The following is a 14,518-nucleotide window of genomic DNA, read 5'->3' as shown; positions in this document are numbered from 1 at the left end:
TACCGGGTTAATCCACGCGTCGCTGGTCCTGTCCTTCCCTCGCCGGCAGTCTCTGCCGAATTTCAGCCAGCTCCGGGCTCCTACCCACTGTCGCAACGTGGGTCTGCGGCTTCAAACCATGCGTGTTCCACTCCCGCACAATGCGGGCCACCAGCGCTGTTTTGGGGGCCCAGCGGCTTAATGCAGCCTCTCCAGGGGCAGTCACCAACAAAGCAGGTCTCCCGGAAGCCTCCGGCGGAGCACCACGCTGTCAGGGGAGCCGGGGCCAGTAAGTCCCTCCTAATGCCCGCCCGCCCTGGAACGCCAGGCCGGTGCTTCTGGCCAAATGTAGGCCCCAGAGGCTCCGAAGCCTCTGGGAGCCGTCAATCAGCAGTCCGATGTTGGGGAGAGGATCAAAGCATACCTCCCGACACCGGAGCACTTCCCGCTGCGGGATTTGTCGACTAGCTGCGGCAACTGCAGGATATATTGGCGGATGTTCGGGGCTTTCAGTATTCCCCCGGCCGCGCAGCGATGTTATGCGGCCATCTTGGTTGCCATCAGGCCACGCCCCCGTGTATCGGTATTCTTATGCCTGTCAGTATTTCTAATGTTATCACGGTTTCTAAGATTGTATCTTTTGTCAATGGTTTCCTGATGAGGAGACCTACCCCGTGATCTTTGTTTGTCTTTATTTATTTTTTATTAACCCACTTCTTCGTCGAAGAGTCGGGTGCTTGCTTAGAGATACCCTTTTCAGAATTACTCTAAAGATTTAATTTCCCAGGTCTGGCTACCAAATTTCTCTACCTAGCATAGCGTAGGTTTCTTTGATAAATGTAGGTAATTCCCACTCCTATTGTGCAGGAGTGAAATCCCTTGAACGTTGGCATATAACCAATGCAGCTGCTTCCCCTTTTATGTTACTCAACATAATGGTGGATACCGCGGCAAAATGACTCATCAGTTTCATCCCTGAGTCCAGGGCATGTGATGCCCTGGACTCATTCATAAGCTGCTTCAATGCATAAGGTAAAACAGTCAGGGAAGGGGCACAATGTGTTCTGGTATAAACGGCAGCAAAGACTGTCCCCAGGTGATGCAGTCTTCCCCTGGGGGAGCCATCCTCATCGACAAAGCAAATAGTATTCTGAGTTTCCCTGTGGGCCCATATGGGGAAATACTGCTTCAAGCTGACTTATTTTTTGTGCTATCCAGAACAGAATTTGCTCCTGGCTGGTGGGAATCTTTCCCATAATGGCATTTAGTGTTTGTGGGCTGATACCCATAGTTGCCAATTGTGGTTGTGTGGCTTGAGCAGTCCACGCAGGACTAACTGTTAATGTTTGCATTATGAAATGTGTAAGATTTCTGTAAATGTTTACTAAATCTTGGTATAATGTATGCATTTCTGCTGCAGTTAAATTAGCAGTGTCCAGATGCGGTGTGAATGCATCTAAGCCTGGCCATGTTGCTCCTTATTTGCTGAGCGGTCCAAGTCTTACATTTTCTGTAGTGTGTGGGAGGGTGCCTTTAAACCAATGTATATGCTCTTGATAAGAGAAACGAATTTCTAGTTCTTCATAAGGAGTGGATTCCTCCAGTGCTTCATTCTCAAACTAGCATCATTTGTGTACAATCATTTGCAGCTGGGAATTTAACCCAGGAATAGAATACCTCTGTTTTGAATACTTTGTGTGCCTCAACTACAAAGGTATAGTCTCCACTCGTAGCAAGGAGACCATAATTTAGTAATTTGAAAGTAACTGCATGCCTACAGTTTTCTGCTATGTTTAATTTCCATTCTACTTCATCATCAGCCATTGTTTTAAAATGCTTGGAAGAAAGAAGAAATTAGTAAATGAATTTATGGAGATAGGGCAACACAATGTGAGAGGTTTATACTACAAGCTTGAACAACCTACAGCTAGTACATAGGGTACACCTACTCAGCTGAGGAGGATTTCCCTACCACCACGGCGTCTCCAGTTTGGAGGTGAGTAGGAGTCTCTGAGAAGCCACAATTGAACTACTCAGGTTTATCCGTAAAATAAGTACCCAGCCAACGCTGGGCGCTATGTTGTATAGTTCCCACTAATCCATAGGATCTGCATTTGTGGAAAACATAAACTTTGGGTGAGGTGCTATGACTGGTTCCATGCACCCCAATGGTATATGTTGGCCTAGAGACCAGTTAGCTTACAGTGCTACCATTAGCCCCCCTAACCTAAACAACAAAAAAACGAATGGTTTCTGGCAACCACTGAACATACCAACCCTGATCCCTCAGGGATCGTGGTAACAGATCTAGAACCCTTTCGCTTAGACACTCATGCACTCGCGTTCTCAGAGAAATATACAGGGAATACACAGTGGGACGTTTTCAACATATTTATTGAACCAAGGTTATTCTTATATAAAATGCATGTGCTTCAATAATCAGTAGACAGAAGCAGAAGAAAGTGACTACAAGCACCAAAAGAGTGAACAGTAGATATAGTTGCACCATGGTGCGAAGACAGTGTATATATGCAGGCATATAATAAAAGGCAGAAAACAGGCATACTCCTACTATGCAACCACTACTCTGTGTATGTCTAGAGTGTACGTATGTGTAGAGCCAAGAATCCCCCCACAAGATGATCCAACCCCATCACCTGGCAGGAAAGTATATAGGACCCCGTCTTGGTCACTTATTGGACGCCCCTCACGGAGATGTCAGACACCTGCTTGGCGAGGCCTCAGCATGCAGCGACCTTCGGTGTCAGCTGAAGTGTCTCCTCTGCTAACCCCCGGAAATGCTTCTTTATTTATAAGAAAAAGCATCCTTGCGATGTACACACAGATTAACATTGTTGTGGATATGTAGACAGCCCTGTAGCCCTGTGGATAAAAATAGAACTACAAATGTACATCGTGCATAAAGGCATTGTACCCGGTGTTCGAGACATCTTGATAAAGTTGCATGAAGCCAGATGTGAAAACAAAAATAGTTTCAGAGAAACTAATCCAATGTTGTCACATGCATGAATATGTGCAAATGTCACAGCAAATAATGTTATTGGGCTCTAACGAGGACAATGTAAGAAAACGGGCCACATTGCTACATGGGCCTAACTCGGGCACAGAACACAGTTGGTAGTGAAGAGAAAGTTCACTTACCAGTCTCAGTTTTGTATCATCATCATAGCTTTATTTGATTATTAAAAACAATCATGAAAGCAATAAAAAACATACAAATAGTAAATGCATAAGATATATAAAAACATCCAAAGAGGAATGTGGCCATTAGGTCATACTAGCATAAGCAAAAGAAAAATTAACATTGAAAAGGTTAAAACAACAGTAGTTTCCTAAAACAAAGGGCAGCTTTTATGAAAAAGCTGGTGCTGGCGCACACAAGGGGTGAACCAAAATGCTGAAGAATCAGTGGGACTATGGGTTTTCAACCAATAGAAGATGCCAAGTTAAATAAAAGCCCAAGTGTATTTGATTGTCTCAGGGCCTGTTTCGACAAACATAGAGCCCAAATTCCTTGTGAATCAAAGGTGATGCCTAAATAGGGAAATGTGTGTATTCTGGCTGTGGGATTACCCTGTATGACCAAGCTGCGGCACCTCAGATTCATTGATCCGCATGACATAATGAAGGTCTTAGAGAGGTTAGTTTCAAGATCCAATTTGGCCATAAAATCCACATACGTGTCCAGTAAATGTTTAAGTCCTTTAGAAGATCTTGCCAGCAAAATAGCATTGTCCGCATATAACAATACAGGGACAGCCTTATTCTTAACTCTGGGCATGTCTCTAACCTGATTGATACATGCAAATGCAAGCCCATTAATGCACAGCAAGAATAGTGCTGGGGAAAGCGCACATCCCTGTCTCACCTTCCAAGATTTACTTATAGGATCTGGGCACTCACCATTTGTACCAAAACAAACCGAGACGTCATGGTCACAGAGAAGAGCGCACAAAAAGCAACCACACCCTGGGCCACCTCCAGGACCTCCAGAATATCCCATAATTTAGATCTCACAACACTGTTGAAGGCGCAAGAGAGGTCCATGAAGGCCAGGTAGATTAAACTGCGTTTTGTATCACTTTGAATGACATTTTGGAAACTCCCATCCATTTAAAGAACCATGGGGTAGTAGAAACATAAAATAGTATTATTATCCAATAAGCTCCTTTCCGGCCTGCTCTTAACACAGTCACCGAAGGTGGTCTCTGGCTTCAGCTTCTCACCATATACCTCTTTCTTTCAATTCTAAGCTTTTGTGCTAGATTACTTACATGAGACTAACTGTAAAATGAATTTCCTAGCTGCAAACAGAATTGCCTTTTGCCAAATACAGCACATTGGTGGGAAGTTTTTCATTTGTTAGAGATTTTGGACCAATTTAAGGAACAGGGAGATTATTATCCAATCAGGAGCATTTGTTCTGTCCCAGCGATGGACGATGAGGGCCTGTGGCATCAAGTACCCGCATTTTGGTTAATGGAAGAACCTTGCGATGGTTCACCCTGTGTAGAGGTACGAGACAGGGTTGCCCCTTGTCTCCACTAATATTTGGATTGATGCTGGAGCCAGTAGCAACATGGATAAGGGGAGATCCTTCAATAAGAGGGCTTCGCTGGACGAAGGATTGGGAGGACAGAATATCGCTTTATGTGGATGATAAATTGTTATAAGTGGCCTCGTCGAGGTCATTGATCGCTAGAGTACTCAACATTTTTAACTCCTTCAGTAGATACTCGGGATATACGATTAATTGGACGAAATCTGTAGTATTTGCCCTCAGTGGTCAAAGGCCTAACCTCCCAGCAGGATGTACAGTACAAGTTGTGTCGGAAGGATTTCGATACCTTGGGATATTTGTAAAGCCGGATCCCAATTGATTCTATGACGAGAACTTGATGGGCCCTTTGGCAAAACTCCAAAATGACATCCAACATTGGCAGGCTCTCCCGATGTTGCTATTGGGAAGAGCGGCTCTCTTCAAGATGATGGCGCTGCCAAGATTTGTGTATATGCTCAAAAACACTCCGTATGGGGTGCCGGAGTCTTACTTTAAATGTATAGAATGGGGCAGTCCGAACGCTCCTTTGGGATGGGGGATCCCCCAGGAACGCACTTGTAAAACTAACCCGTGTTGGTATGACAGAGGAATTGTCCTACCTCACATAGAATCTTACTATCGGGTGGCCCAATTAGTGACGGTAAACCAATGGGTACACCAACCATATTCAGAACCGGCCTATAGAATGGACCATTTAAAACTTCAGCCGAGAGGAAACCTCTGAGCGCTATACACTGATCATAAGAGTCAATATCCTGGAGGGCCCAACAGCGCTGAAAGTGAAAATATGGCACACAACCTCCACCAAATTGGAGTGGAAAAATAAATTTACCAAAGCAATCCCACTGTGGGATTTGAAACAGCTGGGCACAATGGGGCTAAACGCGGGATTTGATAAGTGGGATCTAATTGGAATCTCAAATGTGGGGAATTTACACACAGGCACACACATGAAATCATTTAAACAATTGCAAAAATCAAATGATTTAAACCCCAGGGAGGTTTTTTGTTACTTGTAGATTAGATACGTCTTGAGAACGGTAGTACCTCAGGGAGAGTCCATACCTGAGTCCTCACCACTGGAGTGCCATCTTCTAGAGGAACACCTCACTCGGAAAGCAATATCCATGACATATCAGAAACTGATAAATAACATGCCAGACATGTAGGTGGGCCTAAGAGACCGGTGGGGACTAAATATTGTAGATCTACAAGAGGAAGACTTGCCGGAAGCCCTAGCGTCCCCCAAGCAAGTGGCCATTTGGGCCCGGTTCAGATGGATACAGTTGAAATTGCTTCACAGAGCATAACTTTCCTACAGCACACTTAAAAAATGGGGAGAAAACCAAACACCCTCTGTTATAGAGACTGCAGAGAGGAGGGGTCATTTTTAGGTCTCGCCTACGCAGAGCGCATGCGCTGAAAAGGAGACCTTTAGCCGTCGTACAGCTCTTTTTCCAAGCACACTCGCGCTTGTGGCGGCATACAGCTTGATGGAGTGCGCAGCGGCGTGCCAAAAGCACGAGTGTGTGCTTGGAAAAAGAGCAAACAGCTGCTGCTTAGCGCGTGCGTGCACTCCTACCCACCCCTCCCACTTGTTTTTTTGTGGTTGTTTACGCTCTCCTGTTGGTGCTTTATGGGATGTTGACATTTACATGTCATTTACTGATTTTGATCTGCGTTTATGTATCCTAAGCACCACAATAATTAATGCACTTGTGCACAAAATCTGGAATCGCTCAGATTATGGCTTTCGTGACGGGTTCAAGTATTTAGTGAGTTATGTCACAGACAACGCATCACACTCTTTCGAGCGGCGCTGAAGCAAAAAGTGCAGTTCCCGCTCTGTGGGGCGTGGGAGGAGTCTTGTTTTTTATTGTTTGCCTCCTTGTCAGTCCCTTCTCATCATTTATTTATTTATTTATTTATTTAAAATATTTATAAAGCGCAAACAACGGCCCTAGGGCATCTCGGCGCTGAAGATTCTGTGTTGTGTGACCTTCAAGGTGGACTGAAGTTTTATTGTTTAAAAAGCCAGGTCTTAAGCTGTTTGCGGAACGTCCAGAGGGATGTACTCGATTTGATTGCAAGTGGGAGAGTATTCCACAGTTTCGGGGCAGCTACCAGGAATCTTCTATCTCCCCACGCTACCGATTTGGTGCGTGGCACCAGTAGTTCCTGTAAAGAGGATGAGCGTAATGTTCTTGCAGGGCGGTATGGGATGATATTTTGGGTAAAGAACGCAGGTCCGATGTTATGTAAAGCTTTGTAAACTAAGCAGAGGGACTTGAATTCGATCCTCTTTCTCACCGGTAACCAGTGCAGCTGTCTTATAGTGGCTGACACTGACTGGTATTTAGGAATGCGTCCAAGTAACCTGGCAGCGGCATTCTGGATGAGCTGCATTTTTTGAAGCACCTGCTCTTGGGCGCCTAAGAATAAAGCGTTGCAGTAATCTAAGGTGGATAAAACCAGGGAAGTAACCAGGGTTTTCCCCGCCTTTTCAGGTAGGAAGGGCAAAAAAAAAATTATGAGCCGTAATTTATAAAAAGCTGAGGAGGAAATTTGATTTGCATGGGGTAGGAAGTTTAGGCGGCTATCAAACACCACCCCTAAATTCCTTACCTTGTCAATCGGATTCAGGGGCTGCCCCATAGATGAGGGCCACCAAAGTGAGGGCCATTCCGGGGATAGTTTGCCAAAAATGACAACTTCCGATTTGTCGGAATTCAGCTTCAAACAATTGGCGGCCATCCAGCTCCCAATTGCCTGCATGCCTTGGTTGAAACTGCTGGCTATCTTAAGCCCATCATTCTTGACTGCTAGGACCAGCTGGGTGTCTTCTGCATAGGAGGTAAGGCTCATCCCATATACCTTGATGACTCTAGCAAGGTCCGACACATAAATGTTAAATAGTGTCGGACTAAGGGATGAGCCTTGAGGTACTCCACATGGCAGTGACAGGGGAGATGACTTGAAAGGTCCGATAGTAACCACCTGTGACCTTCCTGCCAGAAATGAAGCAATAAGTTCTTTGGCACTCCCTCGGATGCCCAAGCCTCCGACACGATCGACCAGAGTGACATGGTCGACCGTGTCGAAGGCTGCTGAGAGGTCCAACAGAATAAGAACTGCTGTGCCTCCTGCATCCCGGATAGATCTGATATCATCCGCTGCCTTAACCAGGGCAGTCTCTGTTCCGTGGAATTGGCGGAAGCCAAACTGTGAATCATCCAGTAACTTATGTTCCTCGACAAAGGAGGATAATTGAAGATTCATAATTTTTTCGACAACTTTCGCTAGTGTTGGAAGACTAGCGATAGGACGATAACTTTTTGGTTGGCTAGGTTAGGTTTTTTAAGGAGAGGTTTTACGAAGGTCTTTTTTAGAATCTCTGGATAGATCCCTGTACAGAACATGGTATTACAGATCGTGGTAATGGACGGGAGAATTGTATCGATAATCGGGCGTAGGATTTTCAAAGGAAATGGATCTGAGGCACAGCCCGATTTAATGGAAGAAATAATATTCCGTACCTGAGAGGGACCTACTTCTGTGAACTGCAGGAAGTTGGGGCCAAGATGTGAAGGGGGTTCCTTTCTTCTTTGTGCTGGCCCTTTGATAGAGAACCTAGACCAAGTACTGAATTCATACATTTATTTATGTGTCCTTCGGCAGGTCACAATTGGTTTGAGGTACTTGTTTTTTCTCCATCCCACCGCCCCATAGCTTGTTGCCCCGTCCTTCCTCCTCCCGCGGTGTTGCTTATTTTTTTCGTCTGCTCGTGCCCCTTTAATTTCAGTGGGGCATTAACTTCACTTACTTCCAGTCAGAGGTGCCTATTTTATCTGAAAATCTTAGTAAACTGTTATTTCTGTCAACTCCAATATCAACTATAATAAAAAGAAACAAGCATTGGCATAGCCAATAGGTCTTGCCTTTGGGACCTTATAAGTGTTTAGCCATGCAACGGTTGATATTGTTGCACCAAGGATATTATGCTGAATGACTAAATACTTATAAGGTCCCAAAAGCGAGACCTATTGGCTATGCCAATGCTTGTTTCATATCCTGTGGGAGTGCCAAAGAATCAAACAATACTGGGAAGTTGTAATTGCTTGTATGACAAGAGTTGTAGGAATGGAATTAACCCTGGCCCTGAAGTGTTGTATTTTGAATGCATGGGGAGACTCAGACCTGGGGCAGGCAGAGCGGACTTGGGTCACTCTAGGGCTGATGGTAATGAAGTGGAACATTTTTCGTAAATGGGGTTCGGGTGAACTGCCAACTCAAAGGGAATGGTCACGAGACATAGATTGGTGTATGGTGGCCGAGAAAGCAGTGTATGTTCGCAGGGACTGTCCCAAGAAATGGGGTAAAATCTGGGATAAGTGGAATAAGCAAAGAGGGTACCCCTGCACACCAACCCTGGAAGAGACAGCCCGCCTGGTCTCGGCCCCTCCAATAGAGGAGAGAGCTAGCAAAAAGGAAAAAGATGCTGCTCAATATTATAAGGTACATGTTAAAATTAAAATGGGCCTCGCTGTATAAGACTGTAATGATGAAGAATGCAAAATATGGTATTGTCCTGTTGTTGTACTGCTTGATTTCAACAATAAAAAGATGGTTTAAAAAAAATACCTACATTTTGCATATCTACTTCCAACATTCCGAAGTTTAGGGGAGGCAATGTATTTCAATCGAATGTACCGACTAAAATACATACAATGCAACACCTTAAAAATGCACGTGCAAATAAAGAAGGCGATAGCGTTGAAAGTGGAAATTAGAATTGTAGAACTGTTCTGTTTATTTTGTGTCCGAATAGCGTGTTGCAAAAAAAAATTCTACCAAATAAAAAGGGCATGGGCATTTTGTGTAATAAAAAAGATTGCTTTTCTATTTTAATTGAACGCTTTTGGCATGCATATGATATTTATAAGAAAGGAGCTTATTACATAATGTAAATAGACAGTTCTAGGTTTTAAAATCTTGAGTGTGTCAGAACGTAAAATAAAAAAAATAAAAATAACGTGTATCTCTGCCACTGGGTGTCAGACGCTGGAAAGCCACGCAAATGCTGGCTGGCATGGTGTATGCACGGCTGGGACTGCATGTGGTCGGGAGGAGGGAGGGCTGGGCGTGGAGTGCGGTGGCGAGGGGGCGGTCGCGAGCCCGCACTAGGCCTCGCCTCCCCGCGGTAGGATTGGCCACAGTCTCGCTTCAGGGAGAGGGCGGCGGTGGGCTAGGGGAGAGCCGCCGGATGTGAGGGAGCCCAGGCCGCGGCGGAGGGAGGGATAGACGACCAGGAGGAGGGAGAGGCCCGGTGTGACTCACAGCTCCCGCTGCCCGAGACATTGAGAGACCGCTGGCAGTGGAGGAGGCGACGGACAGGGAGAGAGACAGAGGCTTGACCCGCACCGGGCAGCGGCGGATGTATCTGGCAGTGGGGCTGTAGCCCTCCATTCATTCAGAGAGCAGAGGGGAGTGCAGGCCGGAGCCCGCGGCAGAGAAGGGCGCTGCTCCCCGTGCCGCGAGCAGAAACCGAGCAAGGTAAGTGCAGATACACCTCTCATGTCACTGCCTTCTGATAATCACTGCAGCCCCGCCCGTTCTCCCGCACCGCCCCTCCCTTTCATTATGTCCCTGACTGCCCCCCAAGTCTGTACCCCTCCCACACTCTTACCTCCTCTGGCACCCCACCCACTTACCTGCACCCCACCCCTGGCATTGCACCCACAGGCACATCACAGTTCTACCCTCTCTTCTCTGTGTGCATCCTCGATAACTGCACCACCTTCATCGCCATCCCTTGCTTCCTTGACCCTGAGCTCCCCATGTCTCCTGGCAGTGCCCTTAACCAGATTACTTCATCCCTCCTGCCTGCTATATCTACACTCACCCCGACCCCCTGCCTGACAGCCCATCCTCCCCTCTCTGACAGTCTAATCCTGACTGTCTCATCCTCCCATTCTAGCCGCTGCCTCCATGCCTGTCTGCTCAGCACCGCCCTCCCAGGCCACTGCCCCCTCTCCCTGCCGCCCTCTCCCTGCCCACTGCCGCCCTCTCCCTGCCCACTGCCCCCCTCTCCCTCTCCACTGCCCCCCTCTCCCTCTCCACTGCCCCCCTCTCCCTCTCCACTGCCCCCCTCTCCCTGTCCACTGCCCTCCTCTCCCTGTCCCCCTCTCCCTGTCCACTGCCCCCTGTCCACTGCCCCCCTCGCTGTGCTATGGCCCGGTGTCCCACCCATCTCTACCCGATTGTGTCACTCATTTCTGTTCCATAATGTCCAGTTACTGCCCCATTCTGCAAACCCTTACTACCCTAGTACCTCTGCTGCTCAATTCCTTGCCCTCTTACTGCCCCAAAACTCACTCATAGCTGTCCACTTCTCCCTCCTGTCAGTCCCATCCCTCCCCCCTGTCTGGCCCATCCCACCGCCACCATTTGCTCCACCCTGTCAACCTCCCCTTCGCCCCTCGTCTGCCACATCCGTCTCTCCCTTCCGCCCCATCCCTTCTGCATCCTCGATTCATTCCTTCACGGCCCCTAGTCTCTGACAGTGTCCCCAGTTTCATTCATTCTGTCCCTTCCCATCTTGGTCCAACTCCCCGATTGCTCCACAGCCCCCACCCCGTGACTGCTGCTCGCGCTACTCTCTTCTATTCCGCTCTCCTCTCTCCATCCGTCTGGAGACACAAGGAGGCCGGCTATATACCCGCTTCTATTTATATTTGTAACATTGATAGTCTGGGCGGTATGAGTCGACCACTGGTCGGGCGGCAACAAACCTTGACAAGGGTTGTGCGTGAACCTCCCCACACACATAACACACTTGCGTGCCTTTTCTCTACGAGCCGGTGTTGCACTTTCATTTATTGTTCCTAGGGGCAGGAGGCATCGTTTCGTGCAAGCTGTATTTGCTGAATCAGGATATTTTTTTTTCTTTGGTGTCTTGTATTTTTTGTTCTTGGGGAGGGGCTGCGTGGTAAGTATGTTTGTGCCATGCTTACAAAGGAGTAGTCTCTGATCAATTAAGGCAAATGCAATGGTTATATGGCCAAAATGCGTCCTAGTCTGTTAAATGCAATGCAGATTTAAACCTACTTGCAGCTGTTTCCAAATACAATTCAAAACCCTACGTTTTAAATATGATTGTGAATGGAAGCCTTCCCACTTGCACGGCTCTAGGGCGAAGGGCCGATTCTGCAGCATGAAGTAGAGGATTCTTCCCTAAGATGCTGCTTCGGTTCCGGCTGCATCCTGCAGGAAACAACCGGGGGTCGACCCAAGCCTGTGGGGAAAAGAAAGGATTCAGACACAGCCCGCACCTCCTTTTAAATACCCAATGAAACACGAACGTCTTTCACCTTTTCCATCTGTGAAAAAGGTTGCTGTGTATAAAATATCAACGTAGAATGAAATGTTGTCTATTTATAATTTCTCCCAATTGTGACTGATCGGGGAAGTATGTGTTTTGCGCAGGATCACTCACTTGGTCAAGTGGGAAAGCCGCTATTAGAGCCTTAATGTCTTGGGCCCAAGTTTGTAATTTGCGTGCACCCTAAGACCTGCCGATTATGGTCACCAGTTTTTGCAAAAATACTGCCACGGGATATTTACGCATAGACGTGGGGCTTGGGGTACTCTTGCACCCTCATGTTTGGAAAATCAAATGTTAAGATGTCATATGACTGTTGAGCTGAATATGCTTTGCCCATTATTATTATTATTACTAAATCACATTGATTTACTCTGTTCATTGACACGCTAAAGTAAGAGCATGTATGTGGGACCTTGAAGTGGTTCTTTTTTATCCACACATATATGGGTGCAGTGCTTAATGTGTAAAAAAAAAATGCGCCTGCACAAGGTTTTCCTAAGAAACCTGCTTCTGTCGAATATTGAGGCTCCCTTGTCGTGGCTCCACTTCATGCCTTTTTCTTCCAGCTCTCTCTTGGCTGCCTCCTTGTCTCTTCATCCCTGCTTTCTACCTTTTGTCACGGTTTCCCCTCCTTTATTCCTTTCTGTATCTTTTGATGGGAATTCCGAACTTGACAGAGGAGTCCTAGTTCCCAAAACTGCTTGCCAGGGCCCATCTCTTAAACTACCTGTATGAACTAATCACTGGTTGAGAGTGACAGATCAGCATAGATCATAGGATGTGGCTGCTCGGGATTGATTGGAAGTGGTGGTGGTCGCTGGGCCAAACAAGGTGGGGATGCACGCTGTTTGGTGGACACCCAGAGAGGATTTTAGGGTGCTGCTGACCATTGTTTCTGTCCTACTGCCGGGTAGATCTGTCATGGTTTGCTTTTCTCCTCTCAGTGGTTAGGTTTTGCTTTGAAATAAGCTTTGGCAAAGAGTTTAGCATTCAGATTTGTTTCCAAAGAAATGTCCTACAACATGCTGTCCAGCTCCTTTCCCTCTACGGAGTTAGTATTCTGAGGATGTCTTGGTCTGCCTGACAATTGACACAAGTACACTGCCGGTCTGGAAGGCTTTCATTGGCACACAAGCCAGGGAGAGTTGCTTACTCTGAATAGAAGATCGCGCAGCATGGCGTGGGAAGGGGACAAGGGTGTTTGTGTGTTTGGTAGTCTGTGTTCGTGTGTGGATGCCTTCTTGAATGCAAACGTTGGCACGGTCTTTCATATGGAATGCTTTCTCCTGCCTGGGTTCACAGGCCCTACTACCAAAGGCAGCACTGAGTTTATAGTGTTGCATTAGTTTGCTATACCATCCCCAAAGCCGATATATTGTAAGGTCTCCCAAGCTAATATACTCGCCTTTTTATGATCACATCTGAAAAGCCGACATGCCATACCACATCTAAAGGAATAAGTCCTTCCGTCTTGAAAGTTGTACCATCTCAGAAGTTAGCAATACCCTATGCCACTTCAATGCAACTGTAGCATCTTGAACTCTCATGCATGATAACACCTTGTAGCTCCTTTGCTGGTCACAGCCAACAGCATGCACATTTCTTTCTTGGACTGGTGCAGTCACTTCACCTTTTTTTTCTTCTAGTGTGCTACAAGTGTGCTTGTTCTTCACTGTTGACTGCTTGAGTCACTAGGACGCACAGAGGAGTGCCTGCAGCGATAAAATGATTTGATCTAGATCACAGATATGTTATCTTGCTGCATGAAGTTTCATTTACAGCTTCCGACTTAATACAGTTACTCACGCTTCCTTCTGGTGCACTCGGAATCTGCAGACTGTGCATGCATATCTTTAATTGTATCTTTGCAATTGTATGGTGCACAATAAAGCCTGACAGCCGTTCCAAAACACTTAAGCTTGGGAAAGAGAGCACCGAGATACGTGATCTCTCGGCCGAAGGAGATGGCATGAGGTCCTTGTTACCTGACCAAATAATATCAGGACTGGTACCTTTTGAATCCTTCTCTGAAATCCACACAGATTTAACCCACACAGATTTCCTGTAGTCTTGAGTGGCAGCAGAGGGAGTGCCTATAGATGCATTAGGTTTTAAACTATTTGTTACTAGATTAGGACCTTTACCACTTGAGTGACTAAGGAGGAGATGCGTAGAATGGTCCAGAGCCCTGTCTAATCTGTAAGTTGATTTAACTGTTATCCCAGTATCGATGGCCTAACAGTAGTCCAGTCTGGATCTTGCCACCTCAAGGGCAAGTGTGATAGAGTGTGGACGGTTCAACAGTTCTCTGTATTCAGAATAGATATCCGAAGAGATTCCTGACCACACTGTTGTCTTGGGGGTGAAGTTCAGTTTGAATCCAACCATTATCCCAGGGTTCTGTATTTTCGGAGAGGTTTGGATGGGAAATAATGTCAGCATCTAAAGGAGATCTTGTGGTGGGGTGTTAGCAGTTAGTGGGCTCCGCAAGCAAAAAGTTTGTCTTGCAGACAATGGGGCAGTGCATATTTTGGTGGGTTTGTTATTGAGTTTAGTAGTAAATTACAAAAGCT

At 46.5% G+C, this 14,518-nt stretch overlaps 1 protein-coding gene across 6 annotated transcripts in view; it reads left to right on the top strand.

The window, feature by feature from the left end:
* The first annotated feature begins 9,732 nt into the window (after positions 1–9,732).
* Positions 9,733–14,518, top strand: part of RAPH1 (Ras association (RalGDS/AF-6) and pleckstrin homology domains 1) — a 342,732-nt gene continuing 337,946 nt past the window's right edge. For 5 of the 6 annotated variants that reach the window (XM_078680285.1, XM_078680284.1, XM_078680282.1 and 2 more), the window contains exon 1: positions 9,839–10,114. The gene's annotated coding sequence lies outside the window, so the exon portion shown is untranslated. Of the gene's footprint in view, positions 10,115–14,518 lie in introns of all 6 variants that reach the window. The other variant, XM_078680286.1, reaches the window with a different exon arrangement.

Source organism: Lissotriton helveticus, chromosome 3_1 (assembly GCF_964261635.1).
Source record: "Lissotriton helveticus chromosome 3_1, aLisHel1.1, whole genome shotgun sequence".
NCBI lineage: Eukaryota > Metazoa > Chordata > Amphibia > Caudata > Salamandridae > Lissotriton > Lissotriton helveticus.
Note: the sequence above shows the minus strand (reverse complement) of the source record. Positions and strands in the feature narration are given on the sequence as shown.